The 26848-nt window shown below is 33.5% G+C and overlaps 2 protein-coding genes and 1 long non-coding RNA gene across 9 annotated transcripts in view; 2 read left to right on the forward strand and 1 right to left on the reverse strand.

Moving 5' to 3' along the window:
• LOC127728681 (serine/threonine-protein kinase 11-interacting protein-like) overlaps positions 1 to 26848 on the reverse strand; it is a 480863-nt gene that overhangs the window by 336937 nt on the left and 117078 nt on the right. The window lies entirely within an intron of this gene.
• The window catches only part of LOC127728695 (uncharacterized), a 117721-nt gene that overhangs the window by 54235 nt on the left and 36638 nt on the right, over positions 1 to 26848 (forward strand). For all 4 annotated transcript variants that reach the window (XM_052236315.1, XM_052236316.1, XM_052236317.1 and 1 more), the window contains one exon: positions 10931 to 11048. The gene's annotated coding sequence lies outside the window, so the exon portion shown is untranslated. The remainder of the gene's footprint in view (positions 1 to 10930; positions 11049 to 26848) is intronic.
• LOC127728736 (uncharacterized) overlaps positions 1 to 26848 on the forward strand; it is a 133077-nt gene that overhangs the window by 49057 nt on the left and 57172 nt on the right. The gene's annotated exons all lie outside the window — the stretch shown is intronic.

A 26848-nucleotide genomic window follows, 5' to 3' on the forward strand; every position in this document is an offset into this window, starting at 1 on the left:
CTATTATAGGTAAAAAGCGCAAATGCCTTGACAATTTTGTACTGGTGTATCAAAGTTTAAAGCGCAAATGTCTATAATGTTTGAAGCGCAAATGTCCTTTGGTGTTATAGGTAAAAAGGCGCAAAAGTCATGCGTCCGTCTGGTCACGCATTGTCTTTCACGATCAAGATAATGCATTGCCCGATCTTTCACGATCAATTTTGAGGAAAAATCAACAAAATTCAATGTTTTCAAAAACAAAATGAACGGTTTCAAGGGAAAAAACCTGTTACTGACTGTACTATCTGACACACCAAAGATTCAGTTTCAAATATATCATTATATATTGGAATGTGACCATTTATGGTACAAAACGTGTTTTTTTTAATGAATCCAATAGAATTGTGTTGCGCCTTTTGTGTTTTCTCATAAAGTACTGCATATTTTCTCTATCTTATTGCACAGTATTATTGAGAAAGTTGAATCATTTTGACAGACATATTTTTTACGGGTTTGTTCCGCGTTTTGAAAATACAGCAGATTTTTCACAGATTTTGACGTAGAATTACAATTAATTACATTCACGATCCGATATCAGATCTTTCACGATCCGATCGCAATGCTTGACCACCGTTAGGTATTCTTTCACGATAATTTTTTCTCGATATACCGAATGACAGCCGTGATTTCATGAAAATCTAAAATACCGCCTAATTACACGTACTTCGCATACAATCACAACAGAATAGAATGCCACATACTAAACTGTCATGGTTTTTTTTATATCATAAACATAAAGTTAAAATAGTTGAAATTGCAGGAAATAATGATAACTTTGCAAAGGATACTTGATAAACCTGTATGTCAACTTTGCTTTATATATTGGATCCAGCTTATGTATTATGCTCCATTTATATTTTAAACGCCGTTGCAAGTACTGTTTTTCAATTAGAGTTTATAATATAACTCCTTTGCGATGTTATATATAGTTATATCTTGTATTTGATTTTAACGAAAGAAATCTCTGTATTACTGAAAATTTTTTACACCAGGGTTTTCGATATTACAAACTAGTCAAAACATTTACTAAATGTTATCATCGGTACGAGGACATCATTCGTAAATATAAATCAGCATGCAGACATCTTGTACGTTCAGGTATTTCACATCCAATCGTTTATGGTAATATTCACAAAAATGTCGTCATTCACCTCAAAAGTTAACCAAACCTTTAAACAGACTTATTCAGAAGGGATATAGTTACGATACTGTTTTCAGGTCATTAAAGATAACATATTTTGGAATAAATATTGATTCACTCATAGGGTCTTTGCATCGGAAATAAACACGTTTATTCTAAAACCTGTTGTTGGCATGATACGGGTTATGTTCTTCTCATATATTTTATGATGGTATGATACTAAACCCCTAATGGGAGGGATTGTGCTTGATTTTCATATGATGAAGACATAACCTTTCAGTCAGCTTAATTGAGGTCTGGAGCTGGCATGTCAGTAACTGCTAGTAGTCCTTTGTTAATTTATGTATCATTGTCATTTTGCTTAGTTTCTTCTGTTACCTATTCTGACATCGGACTCGGATTTCTTTGAAACTGAGTTTTACTGTGCGTATTGCTGTGTGTTTGTTTATCCTACAATAACATTGGCTAGAGGTATAGGGTGAGGGTTGAGATCTCACAAAACATGCTTAACCCCGTCGCATTTTTGCGCCTGTCCCAAGTCAGGATCCTCTGGCCTTTGCTATTCTTGTATGTTTTTTTTTTTTATTTTAGATCATTTATATGTTTCGGAGTTTTGTGTGACGTCCATTTTCACTGCACTAGTACACATTTTTGTTTAGGGCCAGCTGAAGCCCGCCTCCGGGTGCGAGATTTTTTCGCTGTGTTGAAGACCCATTGGTGGCCTTGGGCTGTTTCCTGCTCTTTGGTCGGGTTGTTGTCTCTTCAAGTTGACACATTCCCCATTTCCATTCTCAATTTCAGTTGCATACCCGTCATTGGCCTCACTGTTATTTTTTCATGTCGGTATTCTCTTCTTACCACACTCTTTTCTTATTGCGAGCAGCCTGGTTATTGTTTATCAAACAGAGTAATGTTACTGAATGTTTTACTCTTTTCGTACCCTAATAAGCTTCTGCTTTACAAAAAAACTCAATTCGTTATTTGAGTAGATATTAGCAGGGGGGTCCAGGATTTTTAAAAAGGGGCGTAATTTCATAAAACGGATAATAAAAAGGCCGAGCGAAGCAAGCAAAAAACATTTGGACTATTTTATGCTAAACAATTATATAAATCGTGAAAAAAACATGACATATATAATTATTTTTTTAGGGCGATCATAAGGGGGGGGGGGAGCGTACGCCCTCTACGCCCCCTGGACCCGCCACTGATTAAACACGACGGGTGCCACATAGCTTCATGACGGTTATTTTTTTTTTGGCTTAAACAGGTAGAAAAAGGTCGATACAGCAAGGTCTTAGGCCATCAAATCTTACAAAACCTTTTTCTTCGACTCAAAAGACTCTACTTTAGGAATAAAGTTTAAAGTAGAGTTTAGTAATAAAGTTTATGTTTTTTTTCCCAATACTTTCTATACTTTTTATCATACGGAGTATATATCTCCCAGTGGATACGATATTCCAAGGCTTGTATTTCCTATCATGATTTCCTTGATAGATGGTTGCTGCTCACCTATTAAACCAAGAGTTCTAAGTGGTGGAGCTGAAATCGTCCCTTCGTAAATTTTACGGATGCCATCACGAGTTGGTTAACCTTTATGGAATATCCGTTTCACAGATGACAACGGATATGTCCCAATTGCCGTATAAACTACAATCCCGTCCCCTTTTCCCCGAATGTGACCTACCGAATTAGACTTATCATCGGGTTTGTGCTAACATAGAAACACGACGGGTGCCACATGTGGCGCAAGATCTGCTTACCCTTCCGGAGCACTTGAGATCACCCCAAATTTTTGGTTGGGTTCATGTTGCTCAGTCTTTGGTTTTCTATGTCGTGTTTTGCCGTGTGTTCTGTTGTTTGTCTGTTCGTCTTTTTCTTTTTTAGCCATGGCATCGTCAGTTTATTTTCGACTTATGAGTTTGAATGTTCTTTTGGTATCCTTCGCCTCTCTTTTATCTTAAATTATTATTTCATGTAGAAATTAAATGTGATTATATCAAGTTGTTGATGTAGTCAACAGTGAGTAATAATGTTGTTTTACGTAATATTAAATCATACGTCACGACCGACAAGGTCACATCACACCCGATTACAAAATATTTAGGTCACCCTTTGTTTGATTGTCTGCATTACTCAGCAATATATTTTTATTTTAACTTGGGTGTATAGGTCGTGTGATTCAGATAGTAATAACTTTAAAAACTAATATTTAAAAGTGTTTTTTTTACAAATAACCCACCATGTAAATATACTACAAACACTTAAAACGCCCTTAACAGATTGGTCATTTCCTTTGCTTTATTCGAGAATAAGTGACTTGAAAGTAACATATTGCATAAGGAACCATGTATTGGTGTTTAACACCCACGGCTGCCTTCCTTGTTCTTTAGTAAGCTAGCTAAAAAATATATCATATATTTTAAAACTTAATATAAAGATATTTGATAAATTATAGATTCTCGCAAAAACAGCGCAAAGAGGGAGAAGCAACAAAGAAAAGCAATCAAAAACGAAGAATAAGAAAAAGAGACAATAACATGGCAAAAAAACAAAAACGATGAAAAGACCAACAACAGTCCACAAAACACTATACAAAAAACTGAACAAGTAACAAAATAGACGTATGGTACAGCTTTCAATGAAAATATAAGAGGACAAAATAAACGTATGGTGCAGCTTTCAATGAAAATATAAGAGGGACAAAATAAACGTATGGTACTTTCATCAAACATGCTCTTGACTAGATTTTTTGTATTCATATATTCATTTATCTGAAAAATGTAAAAAAAATATGTACAAATAAATAAACAACTAAAATTCTTCATTTCATGAAAAAGGGTACAGTGCTAATTAATATTCCTGGAAACTTTGAAAATAATTATGAAACTTTTATTCAGTTCTTTTATAACAATTGAAAGATAAAAAAAAATCTATTGGTAAAATGGCAATTCATAATCAAATAGGCCAATTGTTTTATACTTGAGACGTCAGGGGGACATTATGAATACTTCACGCTGAAACCTAACTTTATTGTAATAATCATAACAAGTAACCGCCTCGGTGGGTATAGTGGTATAGCTTGCTTGCATCGATTGAAAAATATAAGCGGTTCGATCCCCATCCTGGTCAAACCAAACACTTGATAATTGGTAAATACTATTTTCCCGGTAAGCACGCGACAATTAGCAGTAAGAGCAAAGAATGGTCGGCTCCGAGTCAGAATATTGTGAATAAGGAGAAGTATACCTTAGAATGTGATTTGTTGATAACTGGTGTATTTTCTATCATATGAACTGCGTTCATATTTGACCATCGCTCGGGTATTTGCACAATTATTTCTCATTGTTACCCTCTCTATCGAATCAGTGGTCAAGTTGTTGCGTGCTTTCCACAAGTGTGGGGTTGTGGGTTCGACCCCAGACCGGATCGAATCAAAGACTTGAAAATGGACAGTTGTTGCTTCTCCGAAAAGAACGTGGCATTTAAGAGTCAGAACAAGGACTGACTTGCTCTATGTCTTTCTGTAGACTGTTACCTTATGAGCTAGCACGTTACAAATCTATCTTCGTGTGTAGTCATTAGGTCTAGTACAAATAATATTCTTTTCACAATAACATGTTCTCGTCCTGATATACATGATATAGTGGACAAATGACGTACAACTCAATCTTCCTGACGTGGTGTTTTTCTAAACGTATTGGCCTATTTTACCCGTTAGGCGGACCTTTCAGTGCAGCTGTTTTTGATAACGTTTTTCATTTTTTTAGACGTGAGAATAATGAAGTTAAACTTCGAATGTTCAAATCAACCATCACTTTTGATATTCGATGTTATTTAAACATATCATGTTCACCAAGCGATTCAGGAAATTTTACCTCCTCTCGGCTATAGTATTTTTCACAAATAACCGTCCTGAAAATGATTTATCTGTTGAAAATACAAATGATATGATAAGAATTGTTTTGTTAATCTTGAAAGCTATACAATATACTGCACACTGTGTTGGCCTAAAATACTATTCTCTGTAAGCCTCAGAAACAATCAGGATTTTTACTGTCGCCGTTGATAGGACACTTCCCGTTTAAAATTTGTCAAAAGTAGGATCAAGATGATAAACTTTAACAGAATCCAAAAAAGTCATAACCAAATGAAAAAGAAACAATAATCCTAAATCTACACATAAAACAAAGATTAAGTTGTGAAAATACAGAAACAGTGGATGAACTCGGGTTCCTCTGTAACAAAGCAAAAGTGTCAGAAGGAAAATTCAAGATGACAATGGTTAACAGGGCAATACAATATAGTACTAACAAAAATAAAAAAAAAAAAAAAAAATTACAGCATAAAATTTTTAAATAACATTCAAATGCATGCAAGGAAGTTAACAAAATATAAAACCGAAAAAAATATTTTTATTGAGCAATGATACTATCTAACTTTAAACACTGTACTCGTTTTTTTATGTTTTGTTAAATTACTGATCTAGAAAAATATTTTAAAAAACTTGTTAGATCCAGTCACATTTTCATGTGGCTGTTCCAAGACGGAAACCTCGTCAGTAGTTGTATTTCATATCTTATTGTTTTTTCGGGGTTTTTTTTAGATCTGGGTCTGGACGGTACATGTTTGGTTGTTTCTGTTAAATTTACTTACAACTTTTATAAACTTAAGAAAGATTAAGAGCTTGACGTATAAAACACCTTTGTATTGTTGCCTTCTAGTTGTATAAAACACCTTTGTATTGTTGCCCTCTAGTTGTATAAAACACCTTTGTATTGTTGCCCTCTAGTTGTCTTTTGGTTGTGTTTGTCGTTGGGCTGATGTCTCATTGATGTATACACCACATCTCTATTTTATTCGTATCAAATGCATAAATGAAGAAATACCATTGGGAAATATGGGCAGTCACAGCCAATTTATAATACGTACATAATATCGTGAAACATCATTTAAAAATATGGACAGTCACATGCATCCAATTTATAATACGTACAAAATATCGTGAAACACCATTTAGAAATATGGGCAGTCACATCCAATTTATAATACGTACATAATACCATTTAGAAATATTGGCAGTCATAGTCACTTCATAATACGTACATAATATCGTGAAACACCATTTAGAAATATGGGCAGTCTTAGTCACTTCATAATACGTACATAATATCGTGAAACACCATTTAGAAATATGGGCAGTCACATCCAATTAATAATACGTACATAATATCGTGAACCACCATTTAGAAATATGGGCAGTCACATCCAATTTAAGTTTTAAAGTACATGAAATCGTGAAATATACCATCCTGTTAGTATTGTATTTTTTAAGTTTATAATATTTAAATGGAAAATTTGAGTAAAATACCATTTCTCCGAAATAAAATCATGAATTTGTATTGAAGAAGGATATCGTGTTAAATTGGTAAATCTTGATTTTTTTTTATTATTTTACTCCTAGTAAAGTAATCATAATTTGATTTCACATTTGGAAAGGAGATTTTAAAAATGTTTTATCATGTAATTGTTTAAACAACTATAACAGCTTTTTTATATTTTAATGTTAGTGTCAGACCTTCAGATTTGTCTAAATCCCGTCTCTTTTCCAATTTTATGAGTTATAAACGAATGCGACTTGCCATTTGAAATTTGCTCGTAGTGAGCAAAACGACTGGTGTCAATTATCTTGTAAAAAATATATGTAAATTTATAAAGGTCAAATATTCACTAGCAGGTCTTTATGATTAGCCTTTACCTATCTCTATCTGTTTTTTTTTCTATTATAATAACTAAATGATCTTGTATAGTAATTGTAACATTCTTATCTTGTCATGTGCATATTTTATTTTTATACTGTGTATTATTATTTCATTCTTTGTACCAATATGTATACAGTGGACTTAAAGAATTGAATTGTCTTGTAGAAAATGTTCCAAAGCACGAATTAACATATGGTAGTATGTGGAATTCATGTTGCTCAATTTTTTTATAGTGCTTTGTTGACGTTGATGTTTGTCTTTTTCGTCTTTTTTACTAGTGGTGGGGATTCTGCTTGCCCCGCTCCTCTTGTGGTATCTTCTTTCTCTTTGTAACACTCATTCGTTGAAGATTGTGACAAGACTAATGAATAAAGATTATAAAAAGTAAGTTTGTATATTGTCTATTGTAGTAGCATGTGTATTACTTTGTAACAAATAAGATTATTTTCAAATTGACTCATTAAAAGTGGCGTTAAAACACCAAAAATCAAAAATCAAATCCTTCACTGTATTGGATACCGAAATTACATAAGGTTATATAATTGTTGGGTTTACCAAATGCTCCACAAAACAACTTTCCAAACTATTAACATCAATGTTATCAGCAATAAAAGGCTTGCTTCAGGGTTACTGTGAAACTACCCACTCTAGGGGCGGTGTGAGTCCGATGCTGATATCTAAATATATAACAGATAGGAGGAACGAAACTAGAATCGGAATATATAATAAACAGATAGGAGGAACCTAGAATCGGAATATATAATAAAACCTAGAATCGGAATATATAATAAACAGATAGGGGGAACCTAGAATCGGAATATATAATAAACAGATAGGAGGAACCTAGAATCGGAATATATAATAAACAGATAGGAGGAACCTAGAATCGGAATATATAATAACAGATAGGAGAATCCTAGAATCGGAATATATAATAAACAGATAGGAGGAACCTAGAATCGGAATATATTACAAACAGATAGGAGGAACCTAGAATCGGAATATATAATAAACAGATAGGAGGAACCTAGAATCGGAATATATAATAAAACCTAGAATCGGAATATATAATAAACAGATAGGGGGAACCTAGAATCGGAATATATAATAAACAGATAGGAGGAACCTAGAATCGGAATATATAATAAACAGATAGGAGGAACCTAGAATCGGAATATATAATAAAACCTAGAATCGGAATATATATAAAACCTAGAATCGGAATATATAATAACAGATAGGAGGAACCTAGAATCGGAATATATAATAACAGATAGGAGAATCCTAGAATCGGAATATATAATAAACAGATAGGAGGAACCTAGAATCGGAATAATTAAAAACAGATAGGAGGAACCTAGAATCGGAATATATAGTAAACAGATAGGAGGAACCTAAAATCGGAATATATAATAAACAGATAGGAGGAACCTAGAATCGGAATAATTAAAAACAGATAGGAGGAACCTAGAATCGGAATATATAATAAACAGATAGGAAGAAACTAGAATCGGAATATATAATAAACAGATAGGAGGAACCTAGAATCGGAATATATAATAACAGATAGGAGAATCCTAGAATCGGAATATATAATAAACAGATAGGAGGAACCTAGAATCGGAATATATTACAAACAGATAGGAGGAACCTAGAATCGGAATATATAATAAACAGATAGGAGGAACCTAGAATCGGAATATATAATAAAACCTAGAATCGGAATATATAATAAACAGATAGGGGGAACCTAGAATCGGAATATATAATAAACAGATAGGAGGAACCTAGAATCGGAATATATAATAAACAGATAGGAGGAACCTAGAATCGGAATATATAATAAAACCTAGAATCGGAATATATATAAAACCTAGAATCGGAATATATAATAACAGATAGGAGGAACCTAGAATCGGAATATATAATAACAGATAGGAGAATCCTAGAATCGGAATATATAATAAACAGATAGGAGGAACCTAGAATCGGAATAATTAAAAACAGATAGGAGGAACCTAGAATCGGAATATATAATAAACAGATAGGAGGAACCTAAAATCGGAATATATAATAAACAGATAGGAAGAACCTAGAATCGGAATATATAATAAACAGATAGGAGGAACCTAGAATCGGAATATATAATAACAGATAGGAGAATCCTAGAATCGGAATATATAATAAACAGATAGGAGGAACCTAGAATCGGAATATATTACAAACAGATAGGAGGAACCTAGAATCGGAATATATAATAAACAGATAGGAGGAACCTAGAATCGGAATATATAATAAAACCTAGAATCGGAATATATAAAAACAGATAGGATGAACCTAGAATAGGAATATATAATAAACAGATAGGAGGAACCTAGAATCGGAATATATCATAACAGATAGGAGGAACCTAGAATCGGAATATATAATAAACAGATAGGAGGAACCAAGAATCGGAATATATAATAAAACCTAGAATCTGAATATATAATAAACAGATAGAAGGAACTTAGAATCGGAATATATAATAAAACATAGAATCGGAATATATAATAAACAGATAGGAGGAACCTGGAATCGGAATATATAATAAACAGATAGGAGGAACCTAGAATCGGAATATATAATAAAACCTAGAATCGGAATATATAATAACAGATAGGAGGATCCTAGAATCGGAATATATAATAAACAGATAGGAGAATCCTAGAATCGGAATATATAAAAACAGATAGGAGGAACCTAGAATCGGAATATATAATAAACAGATAGGAGGAACCTAGAATCGGAATATATCATAACAGATAGGAGGAACCTAGAATCGGAATATATAATAAACAGATAGGAGGAACCTAGATTCGGAATATATAATAACAGATAGGAGGATCCTAGAATCGGAATATATAATAACAGATAGGAGGAACTTTGAATCGGAATATATAAAAACAGATAGGAGGAACCTAGAATAGGAATATATAATAAACAGATTAATTCAGAATTGTTTCCATATCGAACCCGATTTTTTCCCTATATCAGACCTTTGGCTAGCGCCTTGGAATGATAAGCGGGTCGAAATTGTAAAGGACATTTAGTTATCTGCATATAATACATGAAGTTGTACACATCATTAATCTCGAATTTATTATTTTGTGCTTTTAAGTAAACATCACACGATTAAATACCACGAGATGTTTACCTCATTCATGTTAAAATTAGTTTATAGTAAATAAAGTTTAGTTTTACCTGTAAACATAGATAAATGACTTGATATCAATTTACCTTGTTGGTACTTCCCAATAGGCAATAGAGGAAAACCGCAAATTAGTTGACATTTGGACTTATGTGGTTTTGCGGTTTCCCACATGATATTAAATAATACTGTCGGACACTTGGAGTTTCGTTGTTTATTTAAAGATAACAAAAATCCGTCTTGAATAAAGTTTGTTGGAAAGATTTATTTTATGGAATGTCGATAGTGGTGCAGTTTAAATCAGAGCTATATATATTTTTCATGATGACCAAAAACTGTGTCAAATGTTTCAATACTGACAAATAAATTATATAGAGCGACATAAATTGTTAACAAAAGACTTTTATTATTCTTTTCAATTTTGTATTGTAACTTACGATTCGTCTTTTAAAGTCGAGGTCTAAAAATACCTTCGCCGTGCAAGGTCCTGTCCAAAAAGTCTGTGAATGACTTCCGTTCATAAAAATTATATAGTAATGTCTAAAAGAAGTGCACCGATTGTTTGTTACGTTTCATTTCGTATGACATTTATTTCAGTCAAATAATTGAAGCGTCACCTAAAGACCTGTAGCAAGTAAGCAAAAAAACATTGAAAAGGAAAGATATATCAATTAAGCAAAATAAACGAGGTTCACTGAAATACTCCTTTTTCCAGATATGTATTCTGCATTGCATGTTAGTTATTCAGCCGTTACAATCTTTGATTTGATCAGTGAAATTGTCTACTCTTGTATTTTTCAGTGCTAAGTAAGATGTTACACCAACACCAGGATATAGTTACTATGCGCTACAATGACAATTTGAAGTTAGTCGAAGATCTATCTGGCATTCATCACACGTACCTATAAATGAAGACAAGGTAGGCGAGTTTTATTACGGGTTGCGGTTAAAATTGGAAGGAATTTGATAAGGACAATGTTGGGTACATTTCTGGTACATTTCCAAAAACTGATGACGTTTCAAGCTTCAAGCAATTCAACATAGCGGATTAAAATAAAGCCATGGTTTTAATCAGTCCTATTTATTTCTTGATAATCTTACTTATAATTTATACACATGATTCTGCCTGGTTTCTTTGATTCAATTGTTATACTTCTTACAATAAAATACCATGCTTTCTCGATTTCGTTCTTGTTTTTGCCATGCCTATGATGGTTTTGGACGTTATATTTTCTCGTCTTCATGTGCGCCCGTAACTGATTAAAGTTTTGGTTTAAGGTAGTTTACCATGGACTTGTGGTCACAGATCAAATGCTCAATATGATACGAACTTTTAATAATACTTTTAAGGATGAACTTATGTCAGGTTTAGGAATTTTTGTCAGATGTTCGGACTCCTTGGTTTTTTCCTACATCAGGTTAAACTATTTTGCCCCATAACACCCATTTTTCTTTTCATATAAGACTTCAATAGCTCAGAAAAGGTCAATTGCCAAAATTTAATTCTAGATTTCTTTTCTTTCGATTTGAGACCCAAATAATACCAATGCAAATATGAGGTAAAAGTCCGAGTCAGCCTTTTCCCGCCATTTAAAAAAAAATAAATATCTCGAAAAGGAGCATCATAACCTATCAATATTTCTAGCTTATTTTGTTCCTTAACTAATGCTCTTCTGACTTATAGTAATTTCTAGTTTTTTTTAACTTAAGTACATCCTTAAAATTAGAGTTTTGATCAAGATTCCGTGAAGAACAGCAATAAAAGCGCTGTTCCTTTGCTTTTTGTGTGTTTTTTTGCTGTGCATGTACTGATTTTGTGTCCTGGATGGATACCCCATATGTTTTTCTATTCTACTGAACTTGAAATGTAAAATTTTGATAGGGACATGGTGTCTTATGGACACTGATTCTTGTTTCATTAAATGCAAAGAGGTGTCCAAGCAGTACTATATTACAACTTAATAACCATAAAATAAGAGTAAAGGGTCAATTTCATATTGAAAAAATAGTGAAATAACAAAAAATACTGAACTCCAAAGAAGATTCAAAACGGAAAGTCCCTTATCAAATGGCAAAATCAAAAGCTCAAACACATCTAACGAATGAAAAACAACTGTCATATTCCTGACTTGGTACAGGCATTTCCTTATATAGAAAATGGTGGATTAAACCTGGTTTTATAGCTAGCTAAACCTCTCACTTGTATGACAGTCGCATCAAATTCCATTATATTGAATGCATAGACATTGTTACTACTGTTATGGTTGTTCGATATTTAGAACAGTCTAACGCTGTTGTTGTCATGAACACGTGACAAGGATGAAAGCTGATATTTTTTGTGAAAGTTAAAGGTATGGAAGACTTTCTGTCCGTAGGTGACATTTGTCTTCTATCATGTCAATCTGTCATTTTGATTGAACATTGTAATTGTGTTGAACAAAGTTATAATTGTAGCAATGATGGTTTATTGATAAAGGCATAATAATACAGTTAACTGATCCTTTACCGTATATAACATAACAACAAGGACACAAAACGAATTTTCTCAAAGTTTTTGTTTCGTGTTGAATAGAATACAAATAATCATTTAAATAAAAAAATAAATTACATTTTTATTTCGGACAAAACAAGGTTCATGGTGAAAAAAAAAAGTACAATAAGAGTCATTGCAAAAAAATAAAGTCATATTAAACGAGTTTCTTGAAATTGTAATTTTGTGGAAATTATTGAACCAATGCATGTATATATATACTAACCTAAGTCCTTTATGCATGATTTTTTGGCATTCATTACGAATAGACAAAGAATAATTGCTTCGGTGAAAACTTAACATGCCAGTTAACTTTCGTGTTTTATTACCGAAGTTTAACGAACGTGACTTTAATAAACAATCAACACAGAATCATGGAGAACGTGAAAAATAAGTGAGATGCTATAGGCATGCAATAGAACGATGTTTATTTTTTTTATATTTTCCATGCGTTTCTATTTGTTAATTAAACTTTGTCATCACAGTTGTTAAATGAATTGTTCCTTCAGAGTCAATTATTAATAATACATCTAACCTCCACGTTTGTTTACATTTTCTTTCGTCATGGTTTTTCCCTTGCACTTGCACTATGCGGTTGCCGTAGTACTAACGACAGATCTCGTGGTTAAGGTCACTGCATACGGAAAAGCTATCGGCGAATTAGAGTACGGGAAGACAATAATTCAATAGCAGTACATTTCTGGAGATTTTGATAAGATAAAGGGTTTTCTTTTAAAAAAGAAAGTCCATATAACCGTGTTTAATTGTAAAACTTAGCCATTCAAGTATATAAAATAAGTTCAATCTTTGTATGCCCCCGCCGTCACCGGAAGGGGCATTAAGTGTTACCATTGTCCGTCCGTCCGTACGTCCGTACGTACGTCCCGAAATTGGTTTCCGTTCTCTGACTTTAGTTTGCCTCAACAAAATGTTATGAAACTTATACACAATGCTTATTACCACAAAACACAGATCAAGTTCGAATTTGGGTGGCGTCTCTTTTACCGTTCTCGAGTTATGCCCCTTTATAACGTTATATGCAAGCGAGGGCATCATTTGTATCCCATAGACACATTCTCCATTTATTTATTTTTTTTAATTTGAAGTATCACATGATTTTAACCTTCTTATGCCATGTTAAAAGTTTGTGAATTATCTTACCGAATATCTACTACAATATATTCCGAACACTTAAGCACAAAAATGTTGCTCATTATGTCACAGTGCGGTAAAAGACAATTCATAATTGGTTCATGTGTGCGAAAGTTGGTTATATATATATTGTGTAATTTAACACTTACATCAACCAAATATACATATTTGCTCCTAAAAATATAAACTGTGTACAAATATATCTGTTTGCATTTTGTTAAATCCTTACGTTATATGGTGTCACTTAACCGTTCTAAACAGAATCTCCTCATCTGCATAAGTTTATTAGTAACACAACACTTCTTCTTTTTAACCAGGGTCGTCGTCAGGAAATTTGAAGTTGTGTTTTATACAGAATATAAGCTATTTAAAACAATCTCGTAATTTCACACATGCCGCTTGGAAAAGGGAACAAAGGTGTTTCAAATGAATATGTTTACATTTATTTTGGTATTCAAAACAGGTTTCCAATCCAAAATAAAACATGATTACACTCAAATGACTAATTACTGTATTTCAAAATATCTCATTTGTTATACCAGATTGGGTAACTCAAAATATTCGAGGTAAAATCGCATAAAAAGAAGGAATGATATGATTTTTTTTTAGAAAATAATGATATTTTTAAAGATAATGGAACCTCGTGTGCGGATGAAGATTAATACCCCCCCCCCCCCCCACCACCACCATTTGTAATTTGCTTGTATCAAACTCGATCGACAAAGCATCACTTATTATACCAGTAGCAATATACAGTCAAACTTGTATATATAAAAGGTCACCCTATGGAAGTGTTCAGAAGTCATAGGTATTGCTACAATTGGAAAAGATGAGGATGACCTGTCAACACAGGTTTTCGCTTAATAAACCAGGTTTGACTGTATGATCATATCGCAAGCTCCTCATATATTTGAAACCTTAAAGTTAACATTAAATTGATTAATCAATAAACCACAAATATCTATTCTATAATACATGTGCTTTTAAACAAATTGTGTTCAAAGATTTATTACAGAACTATCGTTGTATTACTATAGTGAGTGCCTCTTATTTGAATCATTGAAATGAATTTAAAAATCCATTTTTTTTAATTTAAAACAATCTTATCATACAAATGAATATGGTATACACTTAAAACATTTAACATCTAGATAATACCATAAGGGCAAAATACCCTGATGATTATCCACTATTACTATTATTTACAGAAACTGCATATTGGTAAGCTTGTGCTCACTGTATCGAATGCACTGCCATGAAGCTATAACAATCTAATTTTTAATTTAAGGAACAGAACAACACATAGAAATGTTGTTCCTTTGATTTTTTTTTTGTTAAGTGCGCGCAGGGACTTTGTGTCATGAATTTATACCACACAAAGGTGGTTATAAATATACATGTCAAAAGTGCTGATCTCGGGTTTCCGATTCATTATGCTATTTTGTCAAAACCTTGCAAAATCAGTTTTTAAAGATTGCTTATGGTAAACTTAATTGAGATCTTTTAAGCTACGGTAATTGATTAAATCATCATTTAGACTACCTTAGCTGTATTTGCCAAAACCTTTCGGAACTCTGTGTCTTCAATGCTGTTCAACTTCGTACTTTATTTGACCTTTTATTTTTTTTATTCGAGCGTAAGTGATGAGTCTTTAGTAGACGAAACGCGCGTCTGGCGTACAAAATTTCTATGGTGAATTTATTTAAGAATAGAAAGTTACATATGAAAACCTAAATTACATCATAAATCTTAAAACCTATTATCTTTATTTTTCTAGTGGATTTTTATGAAATAGCTGGCAAAATATTATAGATTTATGTCCCAAAAAGTCCAAAGCTAGAAATTTTTTCATTCATTACAATGTTTGAACTCAGGCATTTACACGAATTACAAATTTCAAAAGTCTAGGTAGCAGATATGTGTTTCGCATTGGTTCTCTCAAAGCTGCAAATAGTCAATAGATAACTATTTCGGTGGACTTTTAAAGTTTTTTTTTCATTGATTATTACCCAAACGTCTCCTTATCAAAATCGTTCAATTTGTGTTCATATATATTTATAATATATATATATTAGAATTTAAGAATCGAGAATAACAATTGACAAAACGCCAAAGTATGTATAATAAGCTAATGTACATTTATACTGGCAACCGCAAGGGAAAATAAAATCATTATTAACACATGATTTTATACCAGAAATGAAAAAAATTTAACCAACGGTTATTAGCAATCTGGAACTTCCAATGATTTGAGTTGTTTAGACAGAGTGTTACAATTCGTAAACATAAGATCAGACAGACACTTTACATTTCCCTAAATATAACCATCCCTCTCCCTTTCTAATGGATTCTTCCGAATAATCTTAGAATACAAAAAAGGCTACTGTGAATTATCTCTTCAGATAAAACAACTCATTTAGATCAGAACGATTCACGGAAATCAGCACTCCGTAAGTTTTGCGGTCACCATAACGAATTGGGTGACCGATACGCTGTGTCGGTGTCTCAACCTAATTAACGACATGTTTTCGCGTTTTAGATCTTTAGATACCAGTACAGTCGTATGATCTGTAATTTCACCGATTGAGTCCTATTCCCAATTGTGACAAATTGACTGAATGTGGATTCAATTGTGATTGATGCATGACATGAGACGCTAACCCTGTCGACGCACCCATCTCGCTCCTTTTAGAATTCCTGCGATTCCCAATATTTTTATGTTACCTTGATTTTTCTCTTCTTATTCAATTTACAAGATTTGAACATCGGTAAACTACTGTCGCCTAAATTAAGACCTTCAGGACAATTATTGTTACAAACATTTTTTAAACACATTACTGTATGATGTGACAATGGTATAAATATTGAGAAAGAAGATGAGATATTGATTTAAAATGAGAAATATTTAGACAAAGCATATAACCATACAAGACAATTTTGAAAAATGGAAGTACCTAAGTTGTGTATTTTTTTGGGAAAGCAAATAATAAGCGTAAACTAATATCTTTAGAGAACCACTGCATTCTGTTAAATATATGTTTGAAATAACAATTCGTAGTTTTCTTGTTCAGATATTTCAATCCAAACCTGAAATCGGTAAATTATACGTTCAGATTTATGATAAATGATTACTATACATCAGATATACTACAACATTTGTTTCTCAATCTTTTACAGATGAACGACTTCAAACTGGAATCTATGACAAACGTGATGATTTCAACTTTCCAATTGTCAACTTCCCATTTTTCAGCAGAAACATACCCTATGCTCCATCTTATGGCGTTAAAAAGTAAAATCACAAAAATAATGAACCCCGAGGAAAATTCAAAAAGGAAAGTCCCTAATCAAATGGCAAAATCAAAAGCTCAAACACATCAAACGAATGGATAACAACTGTCATATTCCTGACTTGGTACAGGCATTTTCTTATGTAGAAAATTGTGGATTGAACCTGGTTTTATAGCTAGCTAAACCTATCACTTGTATGACAGTCGCATCAAATTCATCAAATATCATATCTCAAATAATACGTTTTAACTCGTGCATGTTCACAATATAAGTTCATTATCAGGAGTTTGTTCCTTATTCAAAACACAGTTATGACAAAGAACGTTCATTAGTTTTTTTTTTGGTCACCATCACGAATTGGTTGATAGATACGATGTGTTCGTGTCTCAACTCACTAGCAGCATGTGTTTGCAGTCTAAACTCGTTAGATACCAGAATAGTCGTATAATCTGTTATTTTACCGATCATGTCCTATATGTTTTTTTCTAAATTCGCGTCACTACGCGTGACTTAGTATTCCATCCGTTTTCAAAAGTTTCCAGTAAGTCGGAGTTCCCAAACAAATATCCATTTATTGTAGGGTGTGTGTGGGGAGGGTAAGCATGAATATATTGGGTTTAAAGCATTGTTCAATGTTTCTTATAGGGCATTGTTATGTGAACAGCAAAACTTTATCATATTTGATTGCCTAATAGTCAAATATAATTGCTACTGTCTTTTTGAAACGATGTTGCACTTCAAGGTCAACTCGAAGGTCAAAGAAAATTCCGAATATAGTTATGAATTAGAAAACAATAGTATAACTTCCGTGAATCCCGTCTGAGTTTAAAACACTTAAAATATATCAATAAAAATTATATGCCACTACTGTTCGTTTTGTTGTTGGTTATGCTTTCATTCGATCAGATTGATGTTAAAATTCTGTGTGCTGTTTTGACCAAATTTGTTCTTGTCGCTGTGTAAAGCTGTTGTTGATGAATAATTTAAATGACTTTAGCAATTATGTTAAGATACTTAAATTACAACGATACAAATCAAATCCCAATGCTAAATGTAGATAAGACAAAAAACAACGAACCTTATAAGATGAGATACATGTTTCTGCTGCTTTCTTTTTTCAAATAATATCTTACAAAATAGATTTAAAATCTGCGTAAGGATAATTCTAAATTAAGCTGGACAGAAAGTTACCAGTGGTTTCATAGTTATACTTTCGTAACGGTAATACACGACTGTTACGTTATTATTAAAATGTATACTGTCAGCTATCACAAGTCTTGTAACGGATAGAGGCTTCTTCATTTTTATGACAACCTTATAGAAAAAGAATATTTTATTCGAATTAAGGGTCCCAAGTGCATACACATTTGAAACGACAGAAACATCAATTAATCGAGAATATAGAACAATTTTGATCGCATTTATCCATAATCTGAAATAAAGGATGCCAGAGATACATATACAGATATGTTTGCTTTATATCTCAATTAAAAATTGTGTCTCAGACAACAGTTGTCCCATTTGTCGTACCCGCAATCCAAATATGAAATGTGACGGGCAAGGATGAATGTCAAACTCGTTTCCAATTATGAAAAGTAATGAATTTACCGCATTCAAAATGCTCGAAAATGTAATGGAAATCTTTGTAAATATCTAGTTTGTATATTTCATATTACGATCGTTCGGTACTATAGCTATTGGTTAATTGACCTTCGTGTTTAAATTCAGTTCGGTAGCAGCCAACCAAAATATCAATTCATCGGGTAGTACAATGCCGCAAAAATGGCTGTATTACAAGGAAAATGTAAATACAAAACCTAGGCATCCCGAAAAGGATATAAATAAACTGGAACCAGCCAAGCAAAAAAGGGCAATGTACAGACACTGTGTAAAGGTCAACTAACACCCAATGATACCTATGAAACTGTTAAGGCCAACTTACACTTAAATGTACCGATGACACTGTGTAACGGCCAACACCTGATGGTTCCAATAATAATGCAGCGGTCGACCAACACCTGAAGGTGCCAAGACCCTTTATTAAGGTCAACCAACACCCAATGGTGCATATAGCAATTTAAAACAGTCAACCAACACCTAATGGTGCCTATGACAGTGTACCGGCCAACAACACTCAATAGTACCTATCACTGTCTAACAGAACAGTCAATTTATACCTAATGTGCCTATGACAGTGTACCGGCCAACCAACACTCAATGGTACCTATCACTGTCTAACAGAACAGTCCATTAATACCTAATAGTGCCTATGACAGTGTACCGGCCAACCACACTCAATAGCACCTATCACTGTCTAACAGGACAGTCCATTAATACCTAATGGTGCCTATGACAGTGTATCGGCCAACCAACACTCAATAGCACCTATCACTCTCTAACAGAACAGTCAATTTATACCTTATAATGCGACACTTGCGACCACATCACCCAAATATGAAACGGATACTACCCCACCCCCTGAAAGTAAACTGGTCGTCACCTTAGTATTCCCCAAATTATTTTATTGTCTATTTTTAACAAGCAACAAGTTATACTGCCTAAACAAACCCGGAAAACTGAGGTGCATGCAGTCTTTGACTTAGATGTGCATATAATAGACCAAGACTGATATCCAGAATAGAAGGTTAGTACTATGTCTGCGAAGAAGAGACACATTGGGTGCGTCTAATTCCTAAATTCGCCTTGAGCTCTAATTATAGAGCAACCAATCATAGATCATCTTGTTTTGTTCATTCAAATGCTCATTTTAGGGGAACTTCTTCTTCGAGCCAATGTTTAGCAGATTTTGTTGAGTTATCTTGTACGTCCCGAAAATTTATGACGTGTTGTTGTATGCAATGCAATGGTCCTTGATAGGCAAACATTTAGCTCAATTAAGTCCCATCACAGCCTTGATTGAGATTACATAAATGTGCCATATTTTAAAAAAGAATTCAAAAGTCAAAATAATGGATCCCTTAAACGGGTCTTGCGTATGATTCGTCAAGCGTACGTGCTTTTCGTCAAAATTGTAAGAAAATTCTAATGATACCTTCAACTCTGTGATTGGTCAACCAACACTTAATGGTGCCTACGACACTGTTTAACGGTCAACGAGCACCTAATTGTGCCTATGACTATGTGTATCGGTCAACCAACATCAAATGGTGTCTGTGGCATTGTATAACGGTCAACCAACACCTATTGGTGCCTATGACACTGTGTAATGGTTTTAAGTATATATATATGTTAAACAGAGGTGGTAAAATTGATTAGCCTTGGTTTTGTCAAAGAACGTCTCGTCTTTTTTTACAAGACCTAATAGATAAATATTTAGTGTCAAATTCACAAATGATACAGGTTGGTCTTGAGTTTAGATTCTATGTGCTGACGTTGTGTATCATATTATTTATTTTACAGTTTTCCCTTTATTTGTCTTTGTACCTTGATGTTCCTTTTGATCGTATGACTTGAAGTGGCTGGGTATAAAATCTGTGCATCCAGTTTTCATGTTTTTTGCTTTGAGTGTTCATGTTGCGGTGTGATTCGAATGCATGATGTTTTAATCGTGGTTTTTTTATGCCCCACCTAGGGGCAATATGTTTTTCGGTCTGTGCGTCCGTTCGTTCCTCCGTCCGTTCGTCCGTCTGTCCCGCTTCATGTTAAAGTTTTTGGTCAAGAGAGTTTTTGGTGAAGTTGAAGTCCAATCAACTTGAAACTTAGTACTCATGTTTCCTATGATATGATCTTTCTAATTGTAATGCCAAATTAGAGTTTTGATCCCAATTTGATAGAAAATGATAGTGCAAGTGGGGCATCTGTGTACTATGGACACATTCTTATTTTCTTTCTACATTTTGTATACACTTGTATTTTTATTTTACTTAATCGGGAGTGTTTATGTCATTATGTTTTACTAAAGGAATGACTGTAATATTTTTTCTGTCTATGAAGAAATAACATCAAAAATGTGGTGCACACTTTAAACGTCCCGAATTTGACCTACCGAATTAGACTTATTACCGGATTTGTACTAACATGAGCAAACGACGGGTGCCACATGTGGAGGAGGATTTGCTTACCCTTCCGGAGCACCTGAGATCAATCCCAGTTTTTGGTGGGGTTTGTGTTGCTCAGTTTTTTTTAGTTTTTCTATGTTGTGTTTTGTGTACTATTATTTGTCTGTTTGTCTTTTTCTTTTTAGACATGGCGTTGTGTTTATTTTCGACTTATGAGTTTGAATGTCCCTTTGGTATCTTTCGTCCCTCTTTTAAAAGTGTGCAGACAGAAAAAATATTACGTTCATTCCTTATAATTTAATTCTAAATTTCATTTTAAGGAGTAAATCATGAAAAAACGTTGATGACGTGACATGACAAAATTGAGCTGATAGACAAAAAACTCTCAGTCAATCAGAAGACGTGTAACATCCAAAATTAAATTATTATACTATACTATCAACTACAAAAACTATTTTTGTTTGTGTCTTTGTCAATATAAAAAGAAGATGTGGTATGATTGCCAATGAGACAACTCTCCACAAGAGACCAAACGACACAGATTTATTTATTTGTATGATTGTCTGGATTTTTTAAGTCAGTTGTGGTGTATGTCTGATATATGTTTACACAGTTTTGGCTGCTGGGTACCAATTATTGTCACGTTAACCAAGTATGTCTGTATGGGTTGCTCATCCAATTTTGTCAATATAAAGGAATTCCAAACAACTGTAAAAAATGGTTTACCCCCAACACTTTCTTCGGAAAATGCCTGTACCAAGTCAGGAATATGACAGTTGTTTTCTATTCGTTCTGATGGTTGATAAAGTCAAGCGTTTGGTTTTATCAGGTTTTATGGACTTTCCCTTTTTCAATTTTACCTTTGAGTTCGTGTTTTTTTTGTTGTTACTACTTTTCAAGTTCGTATCGTTTCTATCCAAACGCAACAGCTGTTACAAGAATAACACTACGATAAATAAGTACACTGCTGTTGATAATAGAATAAAACAAGATAATTTCTAAACTAAACTGTAGAGAAATTATTAGAGGTTATAATCATGATTGTGATAAATATAATATTTGACCTTAGGGTCCATTCGTTTTTATTACCTGTATTTATGGAAGCAAAGATGAGTATAAAAATGGTTCATTTTTTCTGTAATAGATATATAAACTTTGCTGATGATGCCTACAAACACAGAGCTATTTTATAAATGCTAACCGTTTTTATTTCAAATTATGGCATTCTATGTTGTAGGACTATCATAATACCATCTTTTGATATCCTAATTTTAAGACAAATTATAAGAAATATCTTATCTAAGGACGCTTTCGTGAACTTGAGATTAGACTAAGACGTTTTGTCCTAAGACAGTCATCGGACATGTCCTAAGAACACCATAAGACAAGTCCTAGTTCTAAGACAGCTCTGTTGACATGGTTCTTGAATAAACTCATCATAGATACCAGGATCACATTTTTGTAAACAGTTAATGTTTATGACCATATCAATGATAATGCATGTCAACACAGAAGTGCTGACTACTGGTATGGTGATACTCTCGAAGGAAACCTCCACCAGCAGTGATATCCGACCAGTAGTTGTAAATAAACTCATCATAGATACGAAGATTAATATGTGTACGCCAGACGCGCGTTTTGTTTTCTAAAGACTCATCAGTGACGCTCGAATCAAAAAAGTTAAAAAGTCCACATGAATTATACCAACAGGGTTTTTCCCAGTTATTACAAATTTAATTTTGTAAATTACAGGTAAAATGTATTTTCACTGTCGGGTTGAATGTTAAATAGAGATTTATAGTTATATATAGATAGTCTTTAGAAATGGGGAAAATTGTTTGTCAACAAACAAAAATAGTATATTATAAACAAATCGGGGTAATACTGAAATTAAAGGAATATAGTATATAAATAAGTTATGTGTATATTAGCCCATAAACATGAAAAATATCCAAAGTAAGTAAGTTTTGATCATTTACACCTGTTCTTGTATTTCTAAAATCTAGTTTAAAAAGTTTTTTATTATATACTTAGTAGTAAATTGTATGTGTAATACGGCCAACGGCAATCGTGCTGTATCAGCCATCCGTGATGATATCGATATAAGTCACGGTTGCAAAGGTTTTATCACACCTTCAACCTGTATGACGTCACGTCACATAAAAAACATTTACTTGAGGTATATAATAAAGTGTATATGATATTGCTTTTTTCAATATCACACACCGTATCACCCTTCAACCAATATAATCCCCCGAGCAGAGCTCTTGGGATTATATTGGTGTCTCGGGTTGATACGGATGTGATATTGAAAAAGCCATATGATATTCTTTATTTACCCACCAAAGTTTATTTTTATAATCTTGACATTTTTGAAAGGTTCGAATATTTTTTTTTGCATTTACCAATAAAACTCTATCACAGATAACAGGATTGTAACACCAGACGCTCGTTACGTCTACACAAGATTCTTCAGTGATCAAACAGTCGGAAGGTCAAATCAAATACTCAGCTGACGAGCACTGAAAACCAAAAATTCCAGAAAAGTTGTACCCAATACACGTGAGGCAATCTTAGCTATGCCTGGGGTAGAAAAGCCTTAGTGTTTTGAATAATTAAACATTTTATAAACAGAAAATTTAGATTGGTAGAGCTCATATAGAGATTGCTACATTGGCATGCAATGTATTTCTCATGAGATTGGCTTAAGATAACTAAATGTTGTCAATCAGAAGCAAATGTTTCAGGAAATGTATTGGAAATATTAGCCAACAATCGTATACCTTTTTTTTTATTATTTTCAATGCTGACTTTACAGATTGCAACAAAGATATCAAATTTTTGTCACATTATTTCTTTTTTTCTACTTTCTCCACCATAATGTCCTTAATTTTTAGAAATATATGTTATCAATCTTGTTGGTACCGATTCATCGACTACTGAGCTGATGAAAACCCCGGTACTTACAGTCCACCAGCAGAGAAGCTGTGTGTTCTTCATACCATATACTATCAATTCCAGTGATTCGTTTGAAGCTGTGTGTCCTACAGACCACGTACTATCAATTCCAGTGATTCATTTGAAGCTGGGTGTCCTACAGACCACATACTATCAATTCCAGTGATTCATTTGAAGCTGGGTGTCCTACAGACCACATACTATCAATTCCAGTGATTCCTTTGAAGCTAAATGTCCTTCTAGACCACGCACTATCAATTCCAGTGATTTATTTGAAGCTGGGTTTCCTATAGACCACATTCTATCGATTCTGGTGTTTCGTTTGAAGCTGTGTGTCCTACTGACCACATACTATCAATTCCAGCGATTCATTTGAAGCTGGGTGTCTTACAGACCACGTACTATCAATTCCAGTGATTCATTTGAAGCTGGGTGTCCTACAGACCACATACTATCAATTCCAGTGATTCATTTGAAGCTGGGTGTCCTACAGACCACATACTATCAATTCCAGTGATTCCTTTGAAGCTGAATGTCCTTCTAGACCACGTACTATCAATTCCAGTGATTCATTTGAAGCTGGGTGTCCTACAGACCACATACTATCGATTCTGGTGTTTCGTTTGAAGCTGTGTGTCCTACTGGCCACATACTATCAATTCCAGTGATCATTTGAAGCTGAATGTCTTACAGATCACGTACTATCAATTCCAGTGATTCATTTGAAGCTGAGTGTCCTACAGACCACATACTATCAATTCCAGTGATTAATTTGAAACTGAGTGTCCTACAGACTACATACTATCAATTCCAGTGATTCATTTGAAGCTGGGTGTCCTACAGACTACATACTATCAATTCCAGTGATTCCTTCGAAGGTGAATGTCCTTCTAGACCACGTACTATCAATTCCAGTGATTCATTTGAAGCTGTGTGTCTTACAGACCACGTACTATCAATTCCAGTGATTCATTTGAAGCTGGGTGTCCTACAGAGAACATACTATCGATTCTGGTGTTTCGTTGGAAGCTGTGTGTCCAACTGACCACATACTATCAATTTCAGTGATCATTTGAAGCTGAATGTCCTTGTAGACCACGCACTATGAATTCCAGTGATTCATTTGAAGCTAGGTGTCCTACAGACCACATACTATCAATTCCAGTGATTCATTTGAAGCTGGGTTTCCTACGTACCACATACTATCGATTCTGGTGTTTCATTTGAAGCTGGATGTCTTACAGACCACATAATATCAATTCCAGTGATTCATTTGAAGCTGGATGTCCTACAGACCACGTACTATCAATTCCAGTGATTCATTTGAAGCTGGGTGTCCTACAGACCTCATACTATCAATTCCAGAAATTCATTTGAAGCTGGGTGTCCTACAGACCACGTACTATCAATTCCAGTGATTCATTTGAAGCTGTGTGTCCTACAGACCACGTACTATCAATTCCAGTTATTCATTTGAAGCTGGGTGTCCTACAGACCACATACTATCAATTCCAGTGATTCATTTGAAGCTGAATATCCTTCTAGATCACATGGTATCGATCAATGTACTTCATTTGAAGCTGTATACACTCTTAGAGCATAAATTATCAAATTTGGTGAGATGATGCCTTTGAAGCTTGATACACCTTCTCCAATAATTCGCCAGGTATCTTTGGTATATTATGGGATTGTTATTATTGCTCTTATATAAAATAGCCACTGTAATTGTTGCAGGAGGTGGTCTTGTATTTTTCTATAATTATACCCCCGCTTTAAAAAAGTGGGGGTATACTGTTTTACCTCTGTCTGTCCGTCCACCCATCCGTCAGTCCATCCGTCAGTCCGTCCGTCCGTCCCATGAATATTTTTCGTCGCATTTTTCTCCGGAACTACATTACAAGGATTTCTGAAATTTGGTTTCAGGGTTTATATGAGTCAGCTATACCGTGTGATGCATTTTCAGATTCATCACTCAACAACTTCATGTTTACCTTATATTTTTAGCGGGCGGGGGTATCATTAGTGAGCAGTAGCTCACAGATTCACTTGTTTTTTTGCGTTTTGATTTTTCTTGTGGCAACGTTTTTTGGAAATCTTTCATTGCTTTTTTATTATGAATAAAATTATAATTTTAAACACTTACTAATAGTTGAGCATTCGGTGATAGTATATGAATTGTATAGTAATTACCATTATTAATTGCTCAAAAGGGGACATTTTTTTGCAAAACAGTCGTTTTATAAAGAATAAATCTGCATTCGTAAGCACAATATTGTATTTTCAAATAACCTAACTAAAATTTAATAATTCTCGTAACTTCATCCTTTATAAACATTCGATGTGACCTTCTCATCTTAAAAACAAATGTTTAAACTTTGCATTATAAATGTCTACAGAGGTGTAAGACGAATATAACTCAAAAAAATAATTTTGTAAAACGTTATTCATGATTTTCCTAGAAATCAATCTCATAGTTGTGAATAAAACGGTGTAAATTTATAAAGTTGACTTAGATATAGAAATTTTACCATGTAAGAGTGTTATTTGTCAAATTTAAACGGAAAATATCGTTTATTAGCAAAAGCTTTTTCAGCATTCAACCTTTACTACAGAAATAAATTAATGAAACTCCTTTTATATTAGGAACAATACTATAAAGCAGTTAGAACATATTATTTTGCTTTATAGTTAGTAAAAGCAGATCGAAAAAGTGTAATTCAATTTTTTAAGTTTCTGTTGGAAATAAATTTCGACTGGAAACAAAAATAA

This window comes from Mytilus californianus, unplaced genomic scaffold (assembly GCF_021869535.1).
Source record: "Mytilus californianus isolate M0D057914Y unplaced genomic scaffold, xbMytCali1.0.p SCAF_2, whole genome shotgun sequence".
Classification (NCBI taxonomy): domain Eukaryota; kingdom Metazoa; phylum Mollusca; class Bivalvia; order Mytilida; family Mytilidae; genus Mytilus; species Mytilus californianus.